The sequence below is a fragment of the Tursiops truncatus genome, chromosome X (assembly GCF_011762595.2).
Source record: "Tursiops truncatus isolate mTurTru1 chromosome X, mTurTru1.mat.Y, whole genome shotgun sequence".
Taxonomy (NCBI): Eukaryota; Metazoa; Chordata; class Mammalia; order Artiodactyla; family Delphinidae; genus Tursiops; species Tursiops truncatus.
In genome coordinates, this window is record NC_047055.1 from 59,263,861 (window position 1) to 59,287,581 (window position 23,721).

Genomic DNA, 23,721 nt, shown 5'->3' on the forward strand with positions numbered 1-23,721 from the left:
AAAAAGATCTTGCTGTGATTTATGTCAGAGAGAGTTCTTCCTATGTTTTCCTCTAAGAGTTTTATAGTGTCTGTTCTTACATTTAGGTCTCTAATCCATTTTGAGTTTATTTTTGTGTATGGTGTTAGGGATTGTTCTAATTTCATTCTTTTACATGTAGCTGTCCAGTTTTCCCAGCACCACTTATTGAAGAGACTGTCTTTTCTCCATTGTATATCCTTGGCACCTTTGTCATAGATTAGTTGACCATAGGTGCGTGGGTTTATCTCTGGGCTCTCTATCTTTTTCCATTGATCTATGTTTCTGTTTTTGTGCCAGTACCATATTGTCTTGATTACTGTAGCTTTGTAGTATAGTCTGAAGTCAGGGAGTCTGACTTCTCCAGCTCCGTTTTTTTCCCTCAAGACTGTTTTGGCTATTCGGGGTCTTCTGTGTCTCCATACAAATTTTAAGATTTTTTTGTCCTAGTTCCATAAAAAATGCCATTGGTAATTTGATAGGGATTGCATTGAATCTGTAGATTGCTTTGGGTAGTATAGTCATTTTCAAAATATTGATTCTTCCAATCCAAGAACATGGTATATCTCTCCATCTGTTGCTATCATCTTTCATTTCTTTCATCAGTGTCTTATAGTTTTCTGCATACAGGTCTTTTGTCTCCCTAGGTAGGTTTATTCCAAGGTAGTTTATTATTTTTGTTGCTATGGTAAATAGGAGTGTTTCCTTAATTTCTCTTTCAGATTTTTCATCATTAATGTATAGGAATGCAAGAAATTTCTGTGCATTAATTTTGTATCCTGCAACTTTACCAAATTAATTGATTACCTCTAGTAGTTTTCTGGTGGCATCTTTAGGATTCTCTATACATAGTATCATGTCATGTGCAAACAGTGACAGTTTTACTTCTTCTTTTCCAATTTGTGTTCCTTTCATTTCTTTTTCTTCTCTCATTGCCATGGCTAGGAATTCCAAAACTATGTTGAATAATAGTGGTGAGAGTGGACATCCTTGTCTTGTTCCTAATCTAAGAGGAAATGATTTCAGTTTTTCACCATTGAGAATGATGTTTGCTGTGGGTTTGTTGTATACTGCATTTATTATGTTGAATTAAGTTCCCTCTATGCCACTTTCTGGAGAGTTTTTATCATAAATGCGTGTTGAATTTTGTCAAAAGCTTTTTCTGCATCTATTGAGATGATCATATGGTTTTTGTTCTTCAATTTGTTAATATGGTTTATCACACTGATTGATTTACATATATTGAAGAATCCTTGCATCCCTGGGATGAATCCCACTTGATCATGGTGTATGATCCTTTAATGTGTTGTTGGAATCTGTCTGCTAGTATTTTGTTGAGGATTTTTGCATCTATATTCATCAGTGATATTGGTCTGTAATTTTCTTTTTTTGTAGTATCTTTGTCTGGTTTTGGTATCAGTGTGATGGTGACCTCATAGAATGAGTATGGGAGTGTTCCTTACTCTGCAATGTTTTGGAAGAGTTTGAGAAGGATGGGTGTTAGCTCTTGTCTAAATGTTTGATAGAATTCACCTGTGAAGCCATCTGGTCCTGGACTTTTGTTTGTTGGAAGATTTTTAATCACAGTTTCAGTTTCATTACTTGTGATTGGTCTGTTCCTACTTTCTATTTCTTCCTGGTTCAGTCTTGGAAGGCTACACCTTTCTAAGAATTTGTCTATTTCTTCCAGGTTGTCCATTTTATTGGCATAGAGTTGCTTATAGTAGTCTCTTAGGATGCTTTGTATTTCTGCGGTGTCTGTTGTAACTTCTTTCTCATTTCAAATTTTATTGCTTTGAGTCCTCTCCCTCTTTTTCTTGATGAGTCTGGCTAATGGTTTATCAATTTGGTTTATCTTCTCAAAGAACAAGCTTTTAGGTTTATTGATCTTTGCTATTGTTTTCTTTGTTTCCATTTCATTTATCTCTGCTCTGATCTCTATGATTTCTTTCTTTCTGCTAACTTTGGGTTTTGTTTGTTCTTCTTTCTCTAGTTCTCTTAGGTGTAAGGTTAGACTGAGATTTTTCTTGTTTCTTGAGGTAGGCTTGTATAGTGATAAACTTCCCTCTTAGAACTGCTTTTGCTGCATCCCATAGGTTTGGGATCGTCGTGTTTTCATCGTCATTTGTCTCTAGGTATCTTTTGATTTCCTCTTTGATTTCTTCAGTGATCTCTTGGTTATTTAGTAACGTATTGTTTAACCTCCATATGTTTGTGTTTGTTATGTCTTTTTTCTCTGTAATTGATTTCTAATCTCATGGCGTTGTGGTCAGAAAAGATGCTTGATATGATTTCAATTTTCTTAACTTTACTGAGGCTTGATTTGTGACCCAAGATGTGATCTATCCTGGAGAATGTTCTGTGCGCACTTGAGAAGAAAATGTAACCTGCTGTTTTTGGATGGTATGTCCTATAGATATCAATTACATCTATTTCGTCTATTGTGTCATTTAAAGCTTCTGTTTCCATATTTATTTTCATTTTGGATGATCTGTCCATTGGTGTAAGGGAGGTGTTAAAGTCCCCCGCTATTATTATGTTACTGTCGATATCCCCTTTTATAGCTGTTTGCAGTTGCCTTATGTATTGTGGTGCTCCTGTGTTGGGTGCATATATATTTATAATTGTTACATCCTCTTCTTGAATTGATCCCTTGATCATTATGTAGTGTCCTTCCTTGTCTCTTGTAACATTCTTTATTTTAATGTCTATTTTATCTTATATGAGTATTGCTACTCAGCTTTCCTTTGATTTCCATTTGCATGGAATATCTTTTTCCATCCCCTCCCTTTTAGTCTGTATGTGTCCCTATGTCTGAAGTGGGTCTCTTGTAGACAGCATATAGATGGTTATTGTTTTTCTATCCATTAAGCCAGCCTGTGTCTTTTGGTTGGAGCATTTAATCCATTCATGTTTAATGTAATTATTGATATGTATGTTCCTATGACAGTTTTCTTGTTTGTTGTGGGTTTGTTTTTGTAGGTCCTTTTCTTCTCTCGTGTTTCCCACTTAGAGAAGTTCCTTTAGCATTTGTTGTAGAGCTGGTTTGGTGGTGCTGAATTCTCTTAGCTTTTGCTTGTGTGTAAAGCTTTTGATTTCTCCATCGAATCTGAATGAGATCCTTGCCAGGTAGAGTAATGTTGGTTGTAGGTTCTTCCCTTTCATCACTTTAAGTATATCATGTCACTCTCCTCTGGCTTGTACAGTTTGTGCTGAGAAATCAGCTGCTAACATTATGGGACTTACCTTGTGTGAGTTTTGTTGTTTTTCCCTTGCTGCTTTCCATAAGTTTTCTTTGTCTTTAATATTTGCCAATTTAATTACTATGTGTCTCGGTGTGTTTCTCCTTGGGCTCCTACTGTATGGGACTCTGCATTTCCTGGACTTTGGTGGCTATTTGCTTTCCCATGTTAGGGAAGTTTTTGACTATAATCTCTTCAAATATTTTCTCGGGTCCTTTCTCTCTCTCTTCTCCTTCTGGGACCACTATAATGCGAATGTTGTTGTGGTTAATTTTGTCGCAGAGGTCTCTTAGGCTGTCTTCATTTCTTTTCATTCTTTTCTCTTTATTCTGTTCCACAGCAGTGAATTCCACCATTCTGTCTTCCAGGTCACTTATCTGTTCTTCTGTCTCAGTAATTGTTCTATTGCTTCCTTCTAGTGTAGTTTTCATTTCAGTTATTGTATTGTTCATCTCTGTTTGTTTGTTCTTTAATTCTTCTAGGTCTTTGTTAAACATTTCTTGCATCTTCTCAATCTTTGCCTCCATTGTTTTTCCGAGGTCCTGGATCATCTTCACTATCATTATTCTGAATTCATTTTCTGGAAGGTTGCCTATCTCCACTTCATTTAGTTGTTTTTCTGGAGTTTTATCTTGTTCCTTCATCTGGTACCTAGCCCTCTGCCTTTTCATCTTGTCTACCTTTATGTGAATGTGGTTTTTCTTCCACAGGCTGCAGGATTGTAGTTCTTCTTGTTTCTGCTGTCTGCCCTCTGGTGGATGAGGCTATCTAAGAGGCTTGTGCAAGTTTCCTGATGGGAGGGACTGGTGGTGGGTAGAGCTGACTGTTGCTCTCCTGGGCAGAGCTCAGTAAACCTTGAATCTACTTGACTGCTGATGAGTGGGTCTGGGTTCCCTCCCTGTTGGTTGTTTGGCCTGAGGCAACCCAACACTGGAGCCTACCTGGGCTCTTTGGTGGGGCTAATGGCTGACTCTGGGAGGACTCACACCAAGGAATATTTCCCAGAGCTTCTGCTGCCAGTGTCCTTGTCCCCACGGTGAGCCACAGCCATCCCCCACCTCTGCAGGAGACCCTCCAACACTAGCAGTTTGGTGTGTTTCAGTGTCCCCTGGGATCACTGCTCCTTCCCCTGGGTCCCGATGCGCACACTACTTTCTGTGTGCCTTCCAAGAGCGGAGTCTCTGTTTCCCCCAGTCCTGTTGAAGTCCTGCAATCAAATCCCAGTAGCCTTCAAAGTCTGATTCTCTAGGAATTCCTCCTCCTGTTGCTGGACCTCCAGGTTGGGAAGCCTGACATGGGCCTCAGATCCTTCAGTCCAGTGGGTGGACTTTTGTGGTATAAGTGTTCTCCAGTCTGTGAGTCACCAACCCACCAGTTATGGGATTTGATTTTACTGTGATTGCAGCCCTCCTACCATCTCATTCTGGCTTCTCCTTTGTTTTTGGATGTGGGGTATCTTTTTTGGTGAGTTCCAGTGTCTTCGTTTTGATGATTGTCCAGCAGCTAGTTGTGATTCTGGTGTTCTCAGAAGACAGAGTGAGAGCACGTTCTTTTACTCCCCCATCTTGGTTTCTAATCCTAAGTGTTTCTCAACCACATAAATTTATCTTCCCCCTTTTTAATATTTTCATATATAGGATTTGTTTTTATTTATTTATTTATTTTTTGTTGTGGTTGTCTATTCCAATGTGATGCTGGCAGCTGTGTGTTTTTTTGTGGGTGGCTTTGTTTTTTTTTTATTTTTTTACATAATGGTCGATTGTAGAGACTGCTGTATGATGCATAGATTCTTTGAAACAGTATTCTTTAAATTTGAAGTTTACCTATTGCCTATCCTGGCCTGATGCTGCTTTGTGATTGAGTGTTTTAGATAACCAGTCTGCTCCATTGAAATTATTGTCACTTTAGACTTTCATGGCCATTTGATTTCCTCAATTAAAACAAGCAAAATTAAATAAAATGCTTCCCACACTCCATATATATAGCATATGATTGGCAAAGCTGAATTATAGTTAATACAATTTTAATATGTCTAGATTTGTTATGAGGAATTTGTCCATCTCCCTGAGGGCTGAAGACAGCCTTCACGTTTGGTAAGCATTCAGTAATAGGTCACTGATAAAACATACCTGATATCATATTTCACCATTTGGTCCCATAATTCTCCAAACACTCTCCAGGTTAGAAAAAATACATTATGATTTTTCATTAGTAGATGACTGAAATGAGTTAATTTTTTACATTGTCAAAATAAGCATAGGTATCATATTTGGTAGATTATGACCCATTTATATTTAATTTTGTGTGTGTGTGTGTGTGTGTGTGTGTGTTGCAAAGAGTGGCTATATCTTTTTTTTAACAACTTTATTGAAGTATAATTGCTTTACAATGTTGTATTAGTTTCTGCTTTATAACAAACTGAATCACCCTCTTGCGTCTTCCTCCCACCCTCCCTATCCCAGCCTTCTAGGTGGTCACAAAGCACTGAGCTGATCTCCCTGTGCTATGTAGCTGCTTCCCAGTAGCTATCTTGTTTACATTTGATAGTATATATATATATATATATATATATATATATATATATATATATATATATATATATACACACATGTCCATGACACTCTCTCACTTCGTTTCAGCTTACCCTTCCACCTCCCCATGTCCTCAATTACATTCACTACATCTGTGTCTTTATTCCTGTCTGGACTCTAAGTTTTTCAGAACCATTTATTTTCTTTTTTAGATTCCATATATATGTGTAAACATAAGGTATTTGTTTTTCTCTTTCTGACTTCACTCTTCATGACAGACTCTAGGTCCATCCACCTCACTACAAATAACTCAATTTCATTTCTCTTTTCGGCTGAGTAATATTCTATTGTATATATGTTCCACATCTTCTTAATTCAGTCATCTGTTGATGGACACTTAGGTTGCTAACATGTCCTGGCTATTGTAAATAGAGCTGCAATGAACACTGTGATATATGACATTTTTTGAATTATGATTTTCTCAGGGTATATGCTCAGTAGTGGGATTGCTGGGTCGTATGGTAGTTCTATTTTTAGTTTTTTAAGGAACTTCCATACTGTTCTCCATAGCGGCTGTATCAATTTACATTCCCATCAACAGTGCAAGATGGTTCCCTTTTCTCCACATCCTCTCCAGCATTTATTATTTGTAGAGCTTTTGATGATGGACATCTGACTGGTGTGAGGTGATACCTCATTGTAGTTTTGATTTGCATTTCTCTACTGATTAGTGATGTTGAGCATCCATTCATGTGTTTGTTGACAATCTGTATATGTTCTTTGGAGAAATGTCTATTTAGGTCTTCAATCAATTTTTGGATTGGGTTGTTTGTTTTCTTGATATTGAGCTACATGTGCTGCTTGTAAATTTTTGAGATTACTAATTTGTCTGTTGCTTCATTTGCCAATATTTTCTCCCATTCTGAGGGTTGACTTTTTGTCTTGTTTATGTTTTCCTTTACTGTGCAAAAGCTTTTAAGTTTCATTAAGTACCATTTGTTTACTTTTGTTTTTATTTCCATTTCTCTAGGAGTTGGGTCAAAAAGGATCTTGCTGTGATTTATGTCAGAGAGTGTTCTGCCTATGTTTTCCTCTAAGAGTTTTATAGTGTCTGGTCTTACATTTAGGTCTTTAATACATTTTGAGTTTATTTTTGTGTATGGTGGTAGGGAGTGTTCTAATTTCATTCTTTTATATGTAACTGTCCAGTTTTCCCAGCACCACTTATTGAAGAGGCTGTCTATTCTTCATTGGATATTCTTGCCCCCTTTTTCAAAAATAAGGTTACCATATGTGACGGGGTTTATCTCTGGGCTTTCTATCCTGTTCCATTGATCTATATTTCTGTTTTTGTGCCAGTACCATACTGTCTTGATTACTGTAGCTTTGTAATATAGTCTAAAGTCTGGGCGCCTGATTCCTCCAGCTCCGTTTTTCTTTCTCAAGATTGCTTTCACTATTTCGGGTTTTTTGTGTTTGCATACAAATTGTGGATTTTTTTGTTCTACTTCTGTGAAAAATGCCATTGGTAGTTTGATAGGGAGTACATTGAATCTGTAGATTGCTTTGGGTAGTACAGTCATTTCCACAATATTGATTCTCCTAATCCAAGAACGTGGTATATCTCTCCATCTGTTTGTGTCATCTTTAAGTTGTTTCATCATTGTCCTATAGTTTTCTAAATAGAGGTCTCTTGTCTCCTTACGTAGGTTTATTCCTAGCTATTTTATTCTTTTTGTTGCAATGGTAAATGGGAGTGTTTCCTTAATTTTCTTTCAGGTTTTTCATCATGAATGTATAGGAATGCAAGAGATTTCTGTGCATTAATTTTGTATCCTGCTACTTTACCAAATTCATTGATTAGGCCTAGTAGATTTCTGGAGCACCTTTAGGATTCTCTATGTATAGTATCATGTCATCTTCAAACAGTGACAGTTTTTCTTCTGCTTTTCCGATTTGGATTCCTTTTATTTCTTTTCCTTGTCTGATCACTGTGGCTAAAACTTCCAAAACTATGTTAATTAATAGTGGTGAGAGTGGACAACCTTGTCTTTTTCCTGATCTTAGAAGAAACAGTTTCAGTTTTTGACCATTGAGAATGATGTTGGCTGTGGGTTTGTCATATATGGCCTTTATTATGTTGAGGTAAGTTCCCTCTATGCCTACTTTCTGTGGGGTTCTTATCATAAATGGGTGTTGAATTTTGTCCAAAGCTTTTTTTCCATCTATTGAGATGGTCATATGGTTTTTCTCCTTGAATTAGTTAATATGTTGTATCACATTGATTGATTTGAATATGTTGTAGAATCCTTGCACTCCTGGGATACACCCCACTTGATCATGGTGTATGATCCTCTTAATGTGCTGGGGATTCTGTTTGCTAGTATTTTGCTGAGGATTTTTGCATCTATGTTCATCAGTGTTATTGGCCTTTAGTTTTCTTTCTTTGTGACATCTTTTTCTGGTTTTGTTATCACGGTGATGGTGGCCTCCTAGAATGAGTTTGGGAGTGTTTCTCCCTCTGGTATATTTTGGAAGATTTTGAGAAGGATAGGTTTTAGCTGTTCTCTAAATGTTTGATAGAATTTTCTTGTGAAGCCATCTGGTCCTGGGATTTTGTTTCTTGGAAGGTTTTTAATCACAGTCCCAATTTCAGTGCTTGTGATTGGTCTGTTCATATTTTCTATTTCTTCCTGGTTCAGTAGAAGGTTGTGGTTTTTAAAAATTTGTCCATTTCTTCCAGGTTGTCCATTTTATTTGCATAGAGTTGCTTGTAGTAATCTCTCATGATCCTTTGTATTTGTGCCATGGCAGTTGTTACTTCTCGTTTTTTATTTCTAATTGTATTGATTTGAGTCTTCTCCCTTTTTTTCTTGATGAGTCTGGATAATGGTTTATCAATTTTGTTTATCTTCTCAAAGAACCAGCATTTAGTTTTATTAATCTTTGCTATTGTTTCCTTCATTTCTTTTTCATTTATTTCTGATGTGATCTTTATGATTTCTTTCCTTCTGCTAACTTTGGGTTTTTTTTTTTTTCTCCTTTCTCTAGTTGCTTTAGGTGTAATGTTTGGTTGTTTATTTGAAATGTTTCCTGTTTCTTGAGGTAGGATTGTATTGCTGTAAACTTCCCTCTTAGAACTGCTTTTGGTGAATCCCATAGGTTTTGGGTCATCCTGTTTTCATTGTCAATTGTTTATAGGTATTTTTTTTCCTCTTTGATTTCTTCAGTGATCTCTTGGTTATTTAGTAGTGGATTGTTTGGCCTCCATGTGTTTGTATTTTTTACAGTTTTTTTCCTGCAATTGATCCTAGTCTCATAGTGTTATGGTCGGAAAAAATACTTGATACAAATTCAGTTTTCTTTAATTTACCAAGGCTTTATTTGTGACCCAAGATATGATCTATCTTGGAGAATGTTCCATGAGTACTTGAGAAGAAAGTGTATTCTCTTGTTTTTGGATAAAATGTCTTATATGTGTGTATATGTGTATATATATATATATATATATATATATATAAATTAAGTCCATCTTGTATAATTCAAAGCTTGTGTTTCCTTATTTTTGTCATTTTGGATGATCTGTCCATTGGTGAAAGTGGGGTGTTAAAGTCCCCTTCTATGCTTGTGTTATTGTCAATTTCCCCTTTTAAGGCTCTTAGCATTTTTCTTATGTATTGAGGTGCTCCTATGTTGGGTGCATAAATATTTACAATTGTTATATCTTCTTCTTGGATTGATCCCTTGATCATTAGGTAGTGTCCTTCTTTGTCTCTTGTAATAGTCTTTATTTTAAAGTCCAGTTTTTCTGACATGAGAATTGCTACCCTAGCTTTCTTTTGATTTCCATTTGCATGGAATAACTTTTTCCATCCCTTCACTTTTAGTCTGTATGTGTCCCTAGATCTAAAGTGGGCCTCTTGTAGACAGCATACATACGGGTCTTGTTTTTTATCCACTTGTCCAGTTTATGTCTTTTGGTTGGAGCATTTAATCCATTTACGTTTAAGGTAGTTACCAATATGTATGTTCCTATTACCATTTTCTTAATTGTTTTGGTTTATTGTCGGTCTTTTCCTTCTGTTATGTTTCCTGCCTAGAGAAGTTCCTTTAGCATTTGTTGTAAAGCTGGTTTGGTGCTGCTGAATTCTCTTAGCTTTTGCTTGTTTTCAAAGTTTTAATTTTTCCTTCGAATCTGAATGAGAACCTTGCTGGGTAATCTTGGTTTATGTTTTTCCCTTTCATCACTTTAAATATGTCCTGACTTTCCCTTCTGCCTTGAAGAGTTTCTGCTGAAAGTTCAGTAGCTAACCTTATGGGGATTCCCTTGTATGTTACTTTTTGTTTTTCTTTTGCTGCTTTTAATATGTTTTCTTTGTATTTAATTTTTGATACTTTGTTTAATATGTGTGTTGGCTTGTTTCTCCTTAGATTTATCCTGTATGGGACTCGCTGCACTTCCTGGACTTGATTGACTATTTCCTTTCCCATTTTAAGGAAGTTTTCAACTATAATCTCTTCAAATAATTTCTCAATACCTTTCTTTTTCTCTTCCTCTTCTGGGACCCCGATAATTAGAATGTTGGTGCATTTAATGTTGTCCCAGAGGTCTCTGAGACTGTCCTCAATTATTTTTATTCTTTTTTTCCTTTGTTTGCTCTGCAGTAGTTATTTCCACTGTTTTATCTTCCAAGTCACTTATCCGTTCTTCTGCCTCAGTTACTCTGCTGTCAATTTCTTCTAGAGAATTTTAAATTTAATTTATTGTGTTGCTCATTATTGTTTGTTTGCTCTTTTGTTCTTCTCAGTTCTTTCTAAACGTTTCTTGTAGCTTCTTCATTGTATTTCTAAGATTTTGGATCATCTTTTCTATCATTACTCTGTTTTTTTCCAGGTAGAGTGTCTATTTCCTCTTCATTTGTTTGGTCTGGTGGGTTTTTACCTTGCTCCTTCATCTGCTGTGTATTTCTGTGTCTTCTCATTTTGCTTACCTTACTGTGTTTGGGGTCTCCCTTTTGCAGACTGCAGGTTCGTAGTTCCCTTTGTTTTTGGTGTCTGCTCCTAGTGGCTAAGGTTGGTTCAGTGGGTTGTGTAGGCTCCCTGGTGGAGGGGACTGGTGCCTGTGTTATGGTGCATGCGGCTGGATCTTGTCTTTCTTGTGGGAAGGACCATGTCCGGTGGTTTATCTTTGGGGTGTCTGTAACCTTATTTTGATTTTAGGCAGCCTCTCTGCTAATGGGTGTGGGTTTGTTCCTGTCTTGCTAGTTGTTTTGCATAGCTTGTCCAGCACTGTAGCTTGCTGGTCATTGAGTAGAACTAGGTCTTAGCATTGAGATGGAGAGCTCTGGGAGAGCTTTCACCATTTGATATTACATAGACCTGGGAGGTTTCTGGTGGACCAATGTCCTGCAATCGGCTCTCCACCTCAGACTCACAGGCCTGACACCTGGCTGGAGCACCAAGACCCTGTCAGCCACACGGCTCAGAAGAAAATGGAGAAAAAAGAAAGAAAGAAAGAAAAACATACAATATAATACAATACAATAAAGTTATTAAAATAAAAATTTTAGATAATTATTAAAATTAAAAGAAATGTAAAACATAATTAAGAAAACGGACAGACAGAACCCTTGGACAAATGGTTAAAGCAAAGGTATACAGAGAAAATCACACAAAGAAGCATACACATACACCATCACAAAAAGGGAAAAAGGAAAAAAAAATAGCTATATATAAAAACATTTTAAAAGGAAGAGAGCAACCAAATCAATAACCAAATCTACCAATGATAATAAACTCTAAATACTAAACTAAGATAAACATAAAACCAGAAAGAAATTAGATGCAGAAAGCAAACCCCAGGTCTACAGTTGCTCCCAAAGTCCACTGCCTCAATTTTAGGATGATTTGTTGTCTATTCAGGTATCCCAGAGATGCAGGGTACATCAAGTTGATTGTGGAGATTTAATCTGCTGCTCCTGAGGCTGCTGGGAGAAATTTCCCTTTCTCTTCTTTGTTCACAGAGCTCCTGGGGTTCAGCTTTGGATTTGGCCCTGCCTCTGTGTGTAGGTCCACTGAGGGCGTCTGTTCTTCTCTCAGACAGGATGGGGTTAAAGTACCAGGTGATTAGAGGCTCTGGCTCACACAGGTCGGGGGAAAGGCAGGGTGTGGAATGCAGGGTGAGCCTGTGGAGGCAGAGGCTGGAGTAATGTTGCAACAGCCTGAGGTGCGCTGTGTGTTCTCCCAGGGAAGTTGTTCCTGGCTCATGGGATCCTGGCAGTGATGGGCTGCACATGCTCCTGGGAGGTGAAGTGTGGATAGTGACCTGTGCTTGCACACAGGCTTCTTGGTGGCTGCAGCAGCAGCCTTAGTGTGTCATGCCTGTCTCTGGTGTCTGCACTGATAGCCGTGGCTCATGCCCATCTCTGGAGATCATTTAAGCAGTACTCTGAATCCCCTCTTCTCTTACACCCCGAAACAATGGTCTCTTGCCTCTTAGGCAGTTCCAGACTTTTTCCCGGTCTCCCTCCTGGCGAGCTGTGGCACACTAGCCACTTCAGGGTGTGTTCACGCAGCCAACCACAGTCGTCTCCCTGGGATCTGACCTCGGAAGCTGGAGCCTCAGCTTCCAGCCCCCACTCGTCCTGGCAGGTGAGCAGAGAAGCCTCTCAGGCTGGTGAGTACTGGTCGGCACTGATCCTCTGTGCAGGAATCTCTCTGCTTTGCCCTCTGCACCCCTGTTGCTGCACTCTCCACCATGGCTCTGAAGCTTCCCCCCCATCACACCCTGTCTTTGCCAGTGAAGGAGCTTCCTATTGTGTGGAAACTTTTCCTCCTTCACAGCTCCCTCCCAGAGGTGCAGGTCCTGTCCCTATTCTTTTGTCTCTGTTTTTTCTTTTGCCCTTCCCAGGTATGTGGGGAGTTTCTTGCCTTTTGGGAAATCTGCGGTCTTCTGCCAGCGTTCAGTAGGTGTTCTGTAGGAGTTGTTCCACATGTAGATGTATTTCTGATGTATTTGTGGGGAGGAAGGTGATCTCCACGTCTTACTCCTCCACCATCTTGAAGGTCTCCCCTATATTTACTTTTAAAGTTTGTATGGAATGGTTATCATTCCCTGAAATAAAGTACATATTTTTAATGCTACCAGTGTTTTAGAAATTTTAAAAGAAGATTTTGTATATTTTATTAGCACAAGGTCAGCAATATTTTAGTCTCTAATTTGATTTATATTTTTATTATCCAGAAATGTAAATGTAACTTTTAACTGAAAATATATATTCAAAAAATAAAACTGATTTCCTGACATTTTTAAGCCATCAGTTTCGAATTTTAGAAACCATTCTTGACGTGTATCTCTCATAAGAATCTTTTAAAAAATAGTCTCACAAGGGTGTTTTACTTAAACTTTTGTGTAGCCATAAGTAGGGAGTATTTTAAGATGGAGGGTCTGCTCCTTATATGGTGTTTTTCGTTCCACTATTTGTCTTTCCATTTTGATGGACATTTAGCCTTTCTCTGCTTCAGTATTTTTCTTCCCTTTCAAAGTTGATGCTTGCTTCTGCTTTTTATTCACTCACCCTGTTTAGAAAGTAATTGGGGGACTTCCCTGGTGGCACAGTGGTTAAGAATACGCCTGCCAATGCAGGGGACACGGGTTCGATCCCTGGTCCGGGAAGATCCCACATGCCACGGAGCATCTAAGCCCATGTGCCACAACTATTGAGTCTGCACTCTAGAGCCTGTGAGCCACAACTACTGAGCCCGCGTGCCACAACTACTGAAGCCCACGCACCTAGAGCCCATGCTCCTCAACAAGAGAAGCCACCACAATGAGAAGCCTGCGCACCACAACAAAGAGTTGCCCCTGCTCATCACAACTAGAGAAAGCCCACGTGCCGCAGTGAAGACCCAATGCAACCAAAAATAAATAAATAAATAAATAATTCTTTAAAAATTAATAATAATTGGAACCCTTCTACTACAGATTTGCAAAACAATTATTGTTCAGTTAAATGTTGGTGGGCAGCAACTATAAAGTGGAGTTGTATGCTGCACCACAAGGGATGCAAAGGTTAATAGTACAAATAAGTTTAATAGCTTTAATTTTTATAGGTGTTTTGTGGTGTTTCAGAATTCTCAGTTGACTCTTATAACCAAGATCTGAAATGGATTGGGTAGGTTTTATTCCCATTTTATATATGAGGGAACTAAAGAGCTGACTCTAGTAAGTATTGAATAGAATAAACCAACCCCAGTGGGAACTAGTTTGTCACCCTTTTTTGTTTTTCAGACATCACTACAAATTGATACAATTTTGCAAACCTAAGTATCCTGCAATTACTTTCCAGTGTGTACATCATTTGATGTGTTTAGTTCACTCTAGTGGCGTTTTGACATGTAAATTATTATTACTGTTAGCCTTCTTTCAAAGTATGCTGACACTTGGCTTGGTTTTCAATGACCCTGGATTATTCATTGCATGAAAACGGTATGTCAAGATGCTTTTCCAGAGCTCTGCATGTATCTTCTAACAAATCTGTAGTTTTAATGCTTCTTGGAATTTCAGAGTGATCAAACTGGCCTATCTATCCACAAATAAAGCAAATGTTTGAACAGGTAGGTGGATGTTGCATTATTACATAAAAACCAAAAAATTTAGGCTTTAAAAATCCCTCCTTTTGTTTTGTGTGTTTTCTGTGGGTATCTATGCTGAGTTCCACAGTCCTATGAAACTGTTGTAATAGAGTTATATAGTATGGCTTCCTAATAGATTGTCATCACAGTATGTTTCTCCAGTGTTATAGCATTGTTGGCTCCCTGAATTGAAAAAGATGATTGCAGATTTTAGAGGTCAGAGCACATTATTTTGGTTGTGGTTAAGCCTTCATAGTTTTTCTGTTTATCAACAATTACTATGAAGATCAAAAAAAAAACATCTAACATATAATGATCCTTGCCTCAAATTTGTCATTTGATGTTGGAAAGAATAGTAGTCCCTATTTCAAAGTCATTAAATCTTAATTTTATAGTACCAACTTTTTTTACACAGATACCTATGATTAGGTATACTGAGTATAAGTTTTCTAGGGCTGTCATAACTAAGTATCACATACTAGGTGACTTAAATAACAAATTTGTTTTCTCACAATTCTAGAGGCAAATTCGAGATCAAGGTGTTGGCAGGGTTTGTTTCTTCTGAGACCTCTCTGCTTTGCTTGTAGATGGTTGTCTTCTCCCTATGCCTTCACATGCTTTTTCCTCTGTGTGTGTCTGTGCCTAATCTCTTCTTCTTATAAGAACACCAGTCATATTGGATTAGGGCCCACCCTATTGACCTAATTTTACCTTAATTACCTCTTTAAAGGCCCTATCTCCAAATACAGTCACATTCTGAGGTACTATGGGTTAGGACTTCAGCATATGCATTTGAGGGGACATGTTTCATCCCATAACATATTGTATACCTTTTTGTTTTATTAAGGGACATGATACTTCTAACAACATTTGCTCTCCTCAAGTCCACATTTTATCTCTGTATCCCCAGTGTGTAGTATAGTGCCTGATACATAGCATGTGCTTCATGAATGTTGTTGATTTTTTGAGTGAGAGAATATAGAGAAAAGAGTGTATTATGAGAAGAGAAGTTGATATATCACAACTTTATTGTACCAGAATAGGAAGAATTTTTTGGAAGATGATTCACTCAGGAAAAACAAATGGATCACTGATAAGTACATTACTACCTTATTTTGAGCTAGATTGCTGACACTCTTAAGCTTTCAGAATGGTGCAGAACCAGAAGAAAGGAAGGTAGAGGGAGGAAGGAGGATTGCAGATGAGAAAAAAAAAGAATATTTTAATAGTAAGCATCAATAAATATAACCTCGGGAAAGCTGAGAATTTTTAGGCAATAGACAAGGATGGGGCAGGGAGAAGATGAAATAAGAAAGACCAATATTGGAAGTGATGGAACAGGAGGATACCAGATAATTTGGCACTACAAAAGAGCTAGTGGCATACAAATACAACAGCACTTCTGTAATAAGTAGCCATTTGTGTGTGTGTGTGTGTATATGTGTGTATATATTTGTGTGCACATCTATCTATCAATCTAACTATATATCTTAGAAGCACCTAAATAGTGTTCCCCAATTCTGACAATTTATTAGAATCATCTGGGAACATTTTAAAAAATACATATGCCTGAGCCCCATCCTACATCCTTTTTTTTTTTTTTTTTTGGAATATAGATTCTTTAGGCTGCTGTGTCAGTTGCTGCTGTACAGCAAAGTGAATCAGCCATATGTATACATAATATATCCCCTCTTTTTTGGATTTCCTTACCATTTAGGTCACAACAGAGCACCAAGTAGAGTTCCCTGTGGTATACAGTAGGTTCTCATTAGTTATCTATTTTATACATAGTAGTGTATATATGTCAATCCCAATCTCCCAGTTCATCCCACCCCCACCCTTTCCTCCTTGGTATGCATACTCTTGTTCTCTACGTCTGTGTCTCTATTTCTGCTTTACAAGTAAGATCATCTATACCATTTTTCTAGATTCCACATATATGTGTTAATATACAATATTTGTTTTTCTCTTTCTGACTTACTTCACTCTGTATGACAGTCTCTACATCCATCCACGTCTCTACAAATGACCCAATTTTGGTCCTTTGAATGGCTGAGTAATATTCCATTGTATACATGTACCATATCATATTTACCCAGTCCTCTGTTGATAGACATATAGGCTGCTTCCATGTCCTGGCTATTTTAAATGGTGCTGCAGTGAACAATTGGGGTGTGTGTATCTTTTGTGTGTGTGTGTGTGATACACAGGCCTCTCACTGCTGTGGCCTCTCTGGTTGCGGAGCCCAGGCTCTGGACGCGCAGGCTCAGTGGCCATGGCTCACGGGCCCAGCTGCTCCGCGGCATTTGGGACCTTCAGGGACCGGGGCACGAACCTGTGTCCCTTGCATCGGCAAGCAGACTCTCAACTACTGCGCCACCAGGGAAGCATGTATCTTTTTGAAATATGGTTTTCTCTGGGTATATGCCCAGTAGTGGGATTGCTGGGTCATATGGTAATTCTATTTTTAGTGTTTTAAGGAACCTCCATACTGTCCTCCATGGTGACTGTATCAATTTACATTCCCACCAGCAGTGCAAGAGGGTTCCCTTTTCTCCATACGCTCTCCAGTATTTATTGTTTGTAGATTTTTGATGATGGCCATTCTGACCAGTGTGAGGTGATACCTCATTGTAGATTTGACATACATTTCTCTAATAATTAGTGATGTTGAGTGTCTTTTCATGTGTTTGTTGGCCATCTGTATGTCTTCTTTGGAGAAATGTCTATTTAGGTCTTCCACCCATTTTTTGATTGGATTTTGTTTTTGATATTGAGTTGCATGAGCTGTTTGTATATTTTGGAGATTAATCCTTGTCAGTTGCTTCATTGGTAAATATTTTCCCCCATTCTGAGGGTTATCTTTTCATCTTGTTTATGGTTTCACTTACTGCACAAAAGCTTTTAAGTTTATTTAGGTCCCATTTGTTTATTTTTGTTTTTATTCTTATTACTCTAGAAGGTGGGTTAAAAAAAGATCTTCCTGCAATTTATGTCAAAGAGTGTTCTGCTGTGTTTCCTCTAAGAGTATGATAGTGTCTGGCCTTACATTTAGGTCTTTAATCCATTTTGAGCTTATTTTTATGTATGTTGTTAGGGGGTATTCTAATTTCATTCTTTTACATGTAGCTGTCCAGTTTTCCCAGCAGCACTTATTAAAGAGGCTGTCTTTTCTCCATTGTATATTCTTGCACCCTTTGTCATAGATTAGGTTACTGTAGGTGCATGGGTTTATCTCTGGACTTTCTGTCCTTTTCCATTGATCTATATTTCCCTTTTTGTGCCAGTACCATACTGTCTTGATTACTGTAGCTTTATAGTATAGCCTGAAGTCAGGGAGCCTGATGTCTCCAGCTCAGGTTTCCTTTCTCAAGATTGCTTTGACTATTCGGGGTCTTTTGTGTTTCCATTACAAATTGTAAATATTTTTGTTCTAATTCTGTGAAAAATGCTGTTCGTAATTTGATAGGGATTGCATTGAATCTGTAGATTGCTTTGGGTAGTGTAGTCATTTTCACAATATTGACTCTTCCAACCACGAGCATGGTATATCTCTCAATCTGTTTGTGTCATCTTTGATTTCTTTTATCAGTATCTTACAGTTTTGTGCATACAGGTCTTTTGCTTCCTTAGGTAGGTTTATTCCTAGGTATTTTATTCTTTTTGTTGCAGTGGTAATTGGGATTGTTTCCTTAATTTCTCTTTCTGATCTTTTGTTCTTAGTGTATAGGAATGCAGGAGATATGTGTGTATTAATTTTGTATCCTGTGACTTTACTAAATTCATTGATTAGCTCTAGTAGGTTTGTGGTGGCATATTTAGGATTTTCCATGTATAGTATCATGTCATCTGTAAACAGTGACAGTTTCACTTTTTCTTTTCCAATTTGGATTACTTTTATTTCTTTTTCTTCTCTGATAGCCGTGGCTGGGACTTCCAAAGCTATGTTGAGTAATAGTGGCGAGATTGGATATCCTCATCTTGTTCCTGATACTAGAGGAAATGCTTTACAATTTTCACCATTGAGAATGATTTTTGCTGTGGGTTTGTCATTTATGGCTTTTATTATGTTGAGGTAGGTTCCCTCTGGCCACTTTCTTTAGAGTTTTTATCATAAATGGGTACTGAATTTTGTTAAAAGCTTTTTCTGCATCTATTGAGATGGTCATATAGATTTTATTCTTCAGTTTGTTAATATGGTGTATCACATTGACTAATTTGCATATGTTGAAGAATCCTTGCATCCTGAGAATAAATCCCACTTGATCATGGTGTATGATCCTTTTAATGTGTTGTTGGATTTCCTGAGCTAGTATTTTTTTTTGTACTACACTATCTCACTCTTTTTTTTTTTTTACATCTTTATGGGAGTATAATTGCTTTACAATGGTGTGTTAGTTTCTGCTTTATAACAAAGTGAATTAGTTATACATATACATATGTTCCCATATCTCTTCCTTCTTGCATCTCCCTAGCTCCCACCCTACATTTCCCACCCCTCTAGGTGGTCACAAAGCACTGAGCTGATCTCCCTGTGCTATGCGGCTGCTTCCCACTAGATACCTATTTTACGTTTGGTAGTGTATATATGTCCATGCCACTCTCTCACTTTGTCACAGCTTACCCTACCCCCTCCCCATATCCTCAAGTCCATTCTCTAGTACGTCTGTGTCTTTATTCCTGTCTTACCCCTAGGTTCTTCATGACATTTTTTTTCTTAGATTCCATATATATGTGTTAGCATACGGTATTTGTCTTTCTCTTTCTCACTTCACTCTGTATGACAGACTCTAGGTCTATCCACCTCATTATAAATAGCTCAATTTTGTTTCTTTTTATGGCTGAGTAATATTCCATTGTATATATGTGCCACATCTTCTTTATCCATTCATCCGATGATGGACATTTAGGTTAGTTCCATCTCCTGGCTATTGTAAATAGAGCTGTAATGAACATTTTGGTACATGACTCTTTTTGAATTATGGTTTTCTCAGGGTATAGGCCCAGTATTGGGATTGCTGGGTCATATGGTAGTTCTATTTGTAGTTCTTTAAGGAACCTTCATACTATTCTCCATAGTGGCCTTACCAATTCATATTCCCACCAGAAGTGCAAGAGTGTTCCCTTTTCTCCACACCCTCTCCAGCAGTTATTGATTCTAGATTTTTTGAAGATGGCCATTCTGACTGGTGTGAGAAGATATCTCACTGTAGTTTTGATTTGCATTTCTCTGACGATTAATGGTGTTGAGCATTCTTTCATGTGTTTGTTGGCAGTCTGTATATCTTCTTTGGAGAAATGTCTATTTAGATCTTCTGCCCATTTGTGGATTGGGTTGTTTGATTTTTTTGTCATTGAGGTGCATGAGCTGCTTGTAAATTTTGGAGATTAATCCTTTGTCAGTTGCTTCATTCGAAAATATTTTCTCCCATTCTGAGGGTTGTCTTTTGGTCTTGTTTGTGGTTTTGTTTGCTGTGCGAAAGCTTTGAAGTTTCATGAGGTCCCATTTGTTTATTTTTGTTTTTATTTCCATTTCTCTAGGAGGTGGGTCAAAAAGGATCTTGCTGTGATTTATGTCATAGAGTGTTCTGCCTATGTTTTCCTCTAAGGGTTTGACAGTTTCTGGCCTTACATTTAGGTGTTTAATCCATTTTGAGCTTATTTTTGTGTATGGTGTTAGGGAGTAATCTAATCTCATACTTTTATATGTACCTGTCCAGTTTTCCCAGCACCACTTAATGAAGAGGCTGTCCTTTCTCCAGTGTACATTCCTGCCTCGTTTATCAAAGATAAGTTGACCATATGTGCATGGGTTTATCTCTGGGCTTTCTATCCTGTTCCATTGATCTATATTTCGGTTTTTGTTCCAGTACCATACTGTCTGGATTACTGTAGCTTTGTAGTATAGTCTGAAGGGAGCCTGATTCCTTAAGCTCGGTTTTTCGTTCTCAAGATTGCTTTGGCTATTCGGGGTCTTTTGTGTTTCCATACAAATTGTGAAATTTTTGTTCTAGTTCCGTGAAAAATGCCAGTGGTAGTTTGATACAGATTGCACTGAATCTGTAGATTGCTTTGGGTAGTAGCGTCATTTTCACAGTGTTGATTCTTCCAATCCAAGAACATGGTATATCTCTCCATCTATTTGTGCCACCTTTAATTTCTTTCATCAGTGTCTTATAATTATCTGCATACAGGTCTTTTGTCTCCTTCGGTATGTTTATTCCTAGATATTTTATTCTTTTTGTTGCAATGGTAAATGGGAGTGTTTTCTTGATTTCACTTTTAGATTATTCATCATGAGTGTATAGGAATGCCAGATATTTCTGTGCATTAATTTTGTATCCTGCTACTTTACCAAATTCATTGATTAGATCTCGTAGTTTTCTGGTAGCATCTTTAGGATTCTCTATGTATAGTATATGTCATCTGCAAACAGTGACAGCTTTACTTCTTCTTTTCTGATTTGGATTCCTTTTATTGCCTTTTCTTCTCTGATTGTTGTGGCTACAACTTCCAAGACTATGTTGAATAAGAGTGGTGAGAGTGGGCAACCTTGTCTTGATCCTGATCTTAGTGGAAATGCTTTCAGTTTTCCACCGTTGAGGATGATATTGACTGTGGGTTTGTCATATATGGCCTTTATTATGTTGAGGAAAGTTCCCTCTATGCCTACTTTCTGCAGGGTTTTTATCATAAATGGGTGTTGAATTTTGTCGAAAGCTTTCTCTGCATCTATTGAGATGACCATATGGTTTTTCTCCTTCAGTTGGTTAATATGGTGTATCACATTGATTGATTTGCGTATATTGAAGAATCCTTGCATTCCTGGAATAAACCCCACTTGATCATGGTGTATGATCCTTTTAATGGGCTTTTGGATTCTGTTTTCTAGTATTTTGTTGAGGATTTTTGCATCTATGTTCATCAGTGATATTGGCCTGTAGTTTTCTTTCTTTGTGACATCCTTGTCTGGTTTTGTTATCAGGGTGATGGTGGCCTCGTAGAATGAGTTTGGAAGTGTTCCTCCCTCTGCTATATTTTGGAAGAGTTTGAGAAAGATAGGTGTTTGCTCTTCTCTAAATGTTTGATTGAATTCGCCTGTGAAGCCATCTGGTCCTGGGCCTTTGTTTGCTGGAAGATTTTTAATCACAGTTTCAATTTCAGTGCTTGTGATTGGTCTGTTCATATTTTGTATTTCTTCCTGATTCAGTCTTGTCAGGTTGCGCATTTCTAAGAATTTGACCATTTCTTCCAGGATGTTCATTTTATTGGCATAGAGATGCTTGTAGTAATCTCTCATGAACTTTTGTATTTCTGCAGTTTCAGTTGTTACTTCTCCTTTTTCTTTTCTAGTTCTATTGATTTGAGTCTTCACTCTTTTTCTTGATGAGTCTGGCTAATGGTTTATCAATTTTGTTTATCTTCTCAAAGAAACAGCTTTTAGTTTTATTGATCTTTGCTATTGTTTCCTTCATTTCTTTTTCATTTATTTCAGTTCTGATCTTTATGATTTATTTTCTTCTGCTAACTTTGGGGGTTTTTTGTTCTTCTTTCTCTAATTGCTTTAGGTACAAGGTTAGGTTGTTTATTCGAAATGTTTCCTGTTTCTTAATGTAGGATTGTACTGCTATAAGCTTCCCTCTTAGAACTGCTTTTGCTGCATCCCATAGGTTTTGGGTCGTTGTGTCTCCATTGTCTTTTGTTTCTAGGTATTTTTTTGTTTACTCTTTGATTTCTTCAGTGATCACTTCGTTATTAAGTAGTGTATTGTTTAGCCTCCATGTGTTTGTTGTTTTTACAGATCTTTTCGTGTAATTGATATCTAGTCTTATAGCATTGTGGTCAGGAAAGATACTTGATAAAATTTCAATTTTCTTAAATTTACCAAGGTTTGATTTGTGACCCAAGATATGATGTATATGATCTATCCTGGAGAATGTTCCATGAGCACTTGAGAAAAATGTGTATTCTGTTGTTTTTGGATGGAATGTCCTATAAATATCAATTAAGTCCATCTTGTTTAATGTATCATTTAAAGCTTGTGTTTCCTTATTTATTTTCATTTTGGATGATCTGTCCATTGGTGAAAGTGGGGTGTTAAAGGCCCCTAGTATGAATGTATCACTGTCAATTTCCCCTTTTATGGCTGTTACTATTTGCCTTATGTATTGAGGTGCTCCTGTGTTGCATCCATAAATAGATACAATTGTTATATATTCTCTTTGGATCGATCTCTTGATCATTATGTAGTGTCCTTCTTTGTCTCTTGTAATAGTCTGTATTTTAAAGTCTATTTTTTCTGATATGAGAATTGCTACTCCAGCTTTCTTCTGATTTCCATTTGCATTGAATATCTTCTTCCATCTCCTCACTTTCAGTCTGTATGTGTCCGTAAGTCTGAAGTGGGTGTCTTGTAGACAGCATATATATGGGTCTTGTTTTTATATCCATTCAGGCAGTGTGTGTGTTTTGGTGGGAGCATTTAATCCATTTACTTTTAAGGTAATAATTGATATGTATGTTCCTATTCCCATTTTCTTAATTGTTTTGGGTTTGTTATTGTAGGTCTTTTCCTTCTCTTGTGTTTCTTGACTAGAGAAGTTCCTTTAGCATTTGTTGTAAAGCTGGTTTGGTGGTGCTGAACTCTCTCTACTTTTGCTTGTCTGTAAATGTTTTAATTTCTCCATCAAATCTGAATGAGATCCTTGCTGGGTAGGGTAATCTTGGTTGTAGGTTTTTCTCCTTCATCACTTTAAATATGTCCTGTCACTCCCTTCTGGTTTGCAGAGTTTCTCCTGAAAGATCAGCTATTAACCTTGTGCGGATTCCCTTGTGTGTTATTTGGTGTTTTTCCCTTCCTGCTTTTAGTATGTTTTCTTTGTATTTAATTTTTGACAGTTTGATTAATATGTGTCTTTGTGTGTTTCTCCTTGGATTTATCCTGTCTGGGGCTCTCTGTGCTTCCTGGACTTGATTAACTATTTCCTTTCCCATATTAGGGAAGTTTTCAACTATAATCTCTTCAAATATTTTCTCAGTCCCTTTCTTCTTCTCTTCTTCTTTTGGAACCCCTATAATTCGAATGTTGTTGCGTTTAATGTTCTCCCAGAAGTCTCTGTACCTGTCCTCAATTCTTTTCATTGTTTTTTATTTCATCTGCTCTGCAGTAGTTATTTCCAATATTTTATCTTCCAGGTCACTTATCTGTTCTTCTATCTCAGTAATTCTTCTATTGATCCTTTCTAGAGTATTTTTAATTTCATTTATTGTGTTGTTCATCATTGCATGTTTCATCT

General features: G+C 37.4%; 1 protein-coding gene across 7 annotated transcripts in view; it reads left to right on the plus strand.

Annotated features, from left to right (window-relative positions):
* The window catches only part of RPS6KA6 (ribosomal protein S6 kinase A6), a 171,535-nt gene that overhangs the window by 36,017 nt on the left and 111,797 nt on the right, over positions 1–23,721 (plus strand). The window contains exon 1 of one of the 7 annotated variants that reach the window (XM_019932212.3): positions 12,297–12,442. The exons of the other annotated variants lie outside the window; for them this stretch is intronic. The gene's annotated coding sequence lies outside the window, so the exon portion shown is untranslated. Of the gene's footprint in view, positions 1–12,296; positions 12,443–23,721 lie in introns of those variants that run through there. 7 annotated transcript variants of the gene reach the window in all.